The sequence below is a fragment of the Varroa jacobsoni genome, unplaced genomic scaffold (genome assembly GCF_002532875.2).
Source record: "Varroa jacobsoni isolate VJ856 unplaced genomic scaffold, vjacob_1.0 scaffold_272, whole genome shotgun sequence".
NCBI lineage: Eukaryota > Metazoa > Arthropoda > Arachnida > Mesostigmata > Varroidae > Varroa > Varroa jacobsoni.
Window position 1 is genome coordinate 84,974 of NW_019213174.1, and position 5,651 is coordinate 90,624.

The following is a 5,651-nucleotide window of genomic DNA, read 5'->3' on the forward strand; positions in this document are numbered from 1 at the left end:
ATATATGAACGAGAAAAACAAACAAGCGCGAATAAACAGAGAACTATAAACGTGAGTTAGGTTTGTTTTTACTTGAACCTTTACTTCTGGAATCATTATTTCAACTATAAGCCTAACGTGTAAGCAAAAACGTTTCCTTTAATGTCCGCTTTCCTCTCGCCGTTTGATTATTTCTTTACTGAGTTTTTATGACGAACGACAAGAAGTGACACTTTTATGTCCATGTGAAGCAAACAAATCAATCGATAGCTTGAAAAGCCTAGAAGTAAGTCAGACCGCGATCTTCCGAAGACCATCATTTGCATCCGACGGGATTGGCATAGAGTGGCATAGTTAAGAAAACAGGATCACTTACATCGAACGAATAAGGCCATCTAACAGAAAAGATCCTATAGAAGAGGCAAAGTCATCCTTCTTCACGATATATGACACGGCTGACGTGTTGCCATTGAACAATTAAAAGCATTGTTAAGGGCGTTAGAACCGTTTCGCGGTAGCCCGAGTGATGATTGTTTTGTAACGGGACGATAACACATTTTTAGATTCGCCTTACAACACAGTTGACGATGAAGTGGGTCGCAAGAGCAAGTTGGAGGAGCTTTCCGACGCGAAACCTGAAAAATTTTGGGTTGATGATACGGAATTAAACCGTTTGTTGGGAGATGGGAAAAATCCGTAGAGAGTGGCGCCAAATGTAGCTCAATCTAATTTATCTATTGCTATAAATCTAATTGCTCGTCTTTGAATGAAGTCAGAGCTTTTGACGAAGTTATTTAATCGCATTAAAACTCCGAGTCCTGGGAGCTACAAGATGGACGGGAAACAACCATAGAATAGATTAGATACTTTTCTAACTTTTGTTATTGGTGGGCTACGTATAACACGCTTAACGGAATTCGATCAGTCACTGCGAACTTCCTAATTAGTAAGGGAAATGATAAAACGAAGCGGGCGGGTATAACAAAAAGGGCCTATTGTTAGCCTTAAAGGCACCTGATAGTGAATATGCCAGCTATATTCTAAAGTACTTATTATTTTCATTACTGGTAACCTTTCGTTAAATGTTCGGCGTCTTCTCCGCTTCAGTTTTTTGACCTTCAAGATTCCCATTGTATATGGACATCAGTTCCCAGACCCAAATTATAAAAGACAAAATACACACATTTTAAATAAAAGTTTGCTAAGCTCTGGCATTTGATGTTTCGGGCAGATCCAGAAATAACCTCCTTCGCTGTTACTTTTTCTACCAGCTAGCTAGATGCTTTTTAGCTGTAGACTTCGCCGACACATGTTGTTTTGAACGCCACTCGTCACTCCAATCACTAGTTGTCTGTGTAAAGTGCTTATTAAATATAATTACTTGCTAAGATATCATATAATTTTTCATATGGTCCAGTTCTTGTTTTTCCCTTTTTTAACGCTAATTTTCAACTTTTTTTTTTTATTATTTTCCTAAACTTCCCTAACGTATTTTTGCAAAATAATTCTAATGCCAACGAATAGCAGATGAACCAAGCAACTTAGATGCAATCTAGAAGACAACATGACGTTATCTCAGGAGAAAAAGCACAGGTTCATGAATCTGATCGATCTCCGTTTCGAAACTGTACCCGTAGTGCGTTCACCGTAGACTTGAATTTATTAATCATTCACGTAGTGATTTATGACGACTGACCGGGTAGTTCATTTGTCCTTTATTTGGGTCGTAAGTCTGTATAGTCTATTTCTACAAATTTGGTCTGTAAATTGCGTTTGCTAGCCATAGCTTCCATTGTAACTGCAATTTCCATGCTACTGGTCATTTTTTGTAATTTTTAGCTTCATGTAAACTGAGATAACGGTGCCGCGTTTCTACATCAGTTTTTTTCTTCTGTATTTGGGTTTGTATGCACGAACAGAACGAACTCTTTCGTTCATTAGAGTGATTGTATTAATTACTCTGTTATGCTCAGTATTTTCGATTTAGGTGCAGCGGATCTTAAGGGTACGCAGTACAACGCCGCTCGTGCCTACAGACATTTTATTTCAGGCTCAAGATCATTCTGGGCGACGTCTTAATTAGATCGAAAAACCCACCAGAAAAGAGAAACGACTTTGGCACTTGTTCAATTTTTGAAATATTAATACTTGCAACATATATCAGTGTCTGTTATTATCAAATATAACAATATACATTTATCGCAAAGTTTTAATTTCGGGGTAGATCACAAACAATAAAACTGAGTGGTGGCCCAAAATTTTAATTTAGGTTCGTTCGGCTTTGTCCGCTTAGATGGCGTATCCTACCGCCGCTTCTCTCAAACAAGCCATCTGAGGCCCGTTCTGAAGGATAAAATTGCAGCACTGTCAGTGTTTTCAGAGATTTTTTTCATTCTTTAATGTTCGAAATTTAAATTATTAGGCATTACAGTAACTTATTGTGTTTACTACAGTAGCTTAAGTTACTCTATGTACTGTCTAGCCACAGTCAAACCGCAGTCAAAAAACGGGCCTGTACGGAAGGGCAGAAAAAGAAGACCCTGTTGAACTTAATGCTAATCTAACTTTGTAAGGAGATGGAGCATAGAGGGACATTTCGTCATCAATGAAACACTAGTACGTGCAATTATTGATGGTCACGTCGCTCCCGTTACGCGGGAACGCAATTTATGTACATTACGTTCTCTTACGTAGTGTTTTAAGGAAGTTATGTATTTAATGTTCATCTTTCCCACAGGTCTGTACTGCCAAGTCTTTGAAGATCCATTGTTAAGTTTGTTATTACTTCTCTCAGCTACTCTTTTTTGCATGTGGGCAATATATCTTACTAAGTTTTAAAGTCTCCTTTAAAAGGTATCTCTGAAGGTATCTGTGTGTAGCCAGTGCCTGTGTCAGACTGTCACAGGATATCTTTTCTTGCTTTTGTTAACGCCACATCCTGCAATAAGAGGTAAACTTATGGGTCTATTCTGGATGTTTTTATGTGGTTCCACTTTCGCATAAATTTTTTTATCCAACTAGTGTAGGATCGCTTCATATCGGTCTCTGGTACGAGCTCAAGCCATATTTTGACTAATCTATCGGGCAACCTGTTCGAAGGCTAAACTTGCCCTCCCTTATAATTCGTTTGCGTCATTCGTCTTAAATGCGATAGACAAGCTATCTGCGCACGCAATTAGCTTGGTGTCTTCTTGAAGCTTCAACTGTGGAACTCTTTTGTACAGAAGCTTCAAGCATATCGGTACCACACCTGTAGCATTTTTACTGTTATCTAATGTTCTATATTTTACTTGATAATAACCACGATACGGTGATTTTTTTTACCACTACTTCCAGTATTTTTATGCGGTTAATTAAACTGAATACGGGCATCAAGTAGAACCACGACTTAAAATTTCCGAAGTTTGTTTTGGATACCTTTTTCCGCCTCCTCTTCGCTAATTTGTTCAATACGATTCTAAGGACTATCCTGGTCGATCGGTATTCGGAATCTGTATTTCGTTCTGGCAGAGCACCCTTGTCTTCTACTTCCGCCACCAAATTACTTCTACAATTATCTTCACAGTCTTTTCTAGAATGTCCAATAGCCAGTTCATTGCGTAGACTGAATGTTGATTTGAGGGTTTTCTTGCTTATTATATCAGGTCCGATCTCGCATTTTTCGTTCCACTAGGAAACGTCGTTCACGAAAACGCTTGTCTATTATTTACCAAAACATGTACGGATCCTCCCTGTACTTTACCCTAAATGCCAGCCAGTTCCTAGAACGTATTATCCATTTCATATTGTTTTTGCAGTCTTTCTGATTTCTTTGTCCGCCACCTCTTTCGTGGTTCCCTCATTGTGAATTCTGACGTTTTCCCCTGCCGCCTCTGGGTGATCCGGAAGAACGTTTTCTCAGAAACAAATAGATTTCCGCACAGATTTAGTCAATTGGAGATATGTTCGATCGGACAGCTAGCTGCTTTCTTGCTTGAAGGCCTGTTTGATAGGCTAGCTAAATACACGCATATGCACATAATTATAGACTTTCCTAACATTGATTTTGTTGAAGCTTTTCCATCTTGCTTTCGTTCTGTAGTGTACGCGTGTGATGTATCCCTACCACCGGCACTGGTTCCGTGTTATTACCTTAGGAGAAGGAGAGCAATCTCAAGGATTAGGCAGCCGATGCTGCTACTGCGAGCGCTAGCCTTCGTGGCGGTTTCATCGTCCCTCTCTAATGTTCCGTTGGAGATGCCGACGTTGATGTCATTGTCATCGTCAATTGCTATTAACGTTCCTACTGCTGCTTCTGTTGTGGGGTAGTATGGCCTGTAGTAGCCTGTGGAGTAGTTGTTATACATGGGGCAACCAAGGCAGACTTCGTCAAGGTAATTCGCGTAATCCCTTTATCTGTTATTTCGTGAACCCGCATAACTGGCTGGCATAGTTTCCATTATCGTAATAATGACAATTACACATCTGTAAAATAGATCGGGACAATCATGTCAGGACTGCTGTTTGTTTGGCGTTAATTATAGGTATTTTGCCAGTAAATGTTAGGGATTGACCAAGCATGAAAAGGATTTTTTAAAAAATGAAAGGAGCTAAAAAATAAAACTAAATAGTTGAATAGCAGATTTAAAGGTAGTATATAATTCATAGAAAAGTTATAACAACAGGAACTAGGAAGGCAGTAAAAAAAATTGTTTCGATGTTTCTATAGGTGAGGATAGTAGACCCTCCAATGGATAACGAGTATCGCTAATTTTTATGTAACTAAAAGGCACGATAAAAATCTAGTTGAATTTGTGCACTACACTGAATTTGGCGGAATAAATGCAGGGTTTAATGCTGGGACATATGATGCAGGTAATGATCACTTTTTTTTTTTCAAAACATCTCTCTCGATGTTTTACTTATGAGAAGCACAGCTTTCTGAACCTATTTCTATTATTCTATCACAATCCGCTGTGTTAAACAAACGTGACAGCCTTATCATTTATAACGAAGGAAGTGCAGGCGTGACCCAACCGGTAATCGGCCAACAAATCGCATAGATATAGCCACTCTTTCCCGATTATCTACCGTAACCTCCCAAGCACCAAAAAAAAACAACTTTCAACAGCCCAGACAGAGCTTTACTAGGCCGCAGTTATAAAAATGAACTTGCACCACAATTAGTTCGTCCCTTACTAGTCACATTAGTGCAAAATAGAAACTGTTAGTAGCGCCAAAATTGCTAGCGTCCAATGCCGCTAGTACCATTACCAAGATAGCAGAATTAGTAATATCACTAATAATTTTTGACTAAAAATGAGAGAGTACTTGTATGTTGTCTTCTATATATATATGCATATGATGATGGATAAAAACAAGCTAAAAATAAAAACAAAAATGTATCGCGCCATGCAAATCGGCGTACTTCTACCATTTTGGTTGCGATTGTGCATGCAAAAGCTTTCGCTTTGTTGTCACTCTCCTTTAAAAAATATTTTCCTTATCTGTACAATGTTACATGAGACTAGTCGGTTTCACCCAACTCGAACGACGTGTGTAAGCATTTTTATTCAAATTGCAAAAAAAAAGAAGGAATATATATATATATATATATATATACAAAAACAGTCAAGGAATAACTGGATATTTCAAGTGTAACTATTCTGTGTTCTTGAACTACAAGTTAAGCT

General features: G+C 38.4%; 1 long non-coding RNA gene across 3 annotated transcripts; it reads right to left on the reverse strand.

Annotated features, from left to right (window-relative positions):
* Positions 1 to 16: 16 nt before the first annotated feature.
* LOC147753723 (uncharacterized) lies at positions 17 to 5,491 on the reverse strand. 3 transcript variants are annotated; one of them, XR_015310327.1, is made up of 3 exons: positions 5,393 to 5,491; positions 4,111 to 4,443; positions 17 to 614 (listed from the first exon to the last, which is right to left on the reverse strand). It is a non-coding gene; the product is annotated as an uncharacterized LOC147753723 (long non-coding RNA). The 3 variants fall into 3 exon arrangements; XR_015310326.1 differs by lacking the exon at positions 5,393 to 5,491 and having other exon boundaries at positions 4,111 to 5,365; XR_015310328.1 differs by lacking the exon at positions 5,393 to 5,491 and having other exon boundaries at positions 3,397 to 5,365.
* Between the last annotated feature and the right edge of the window lie 160 nt (positions 5,492 to 5,651).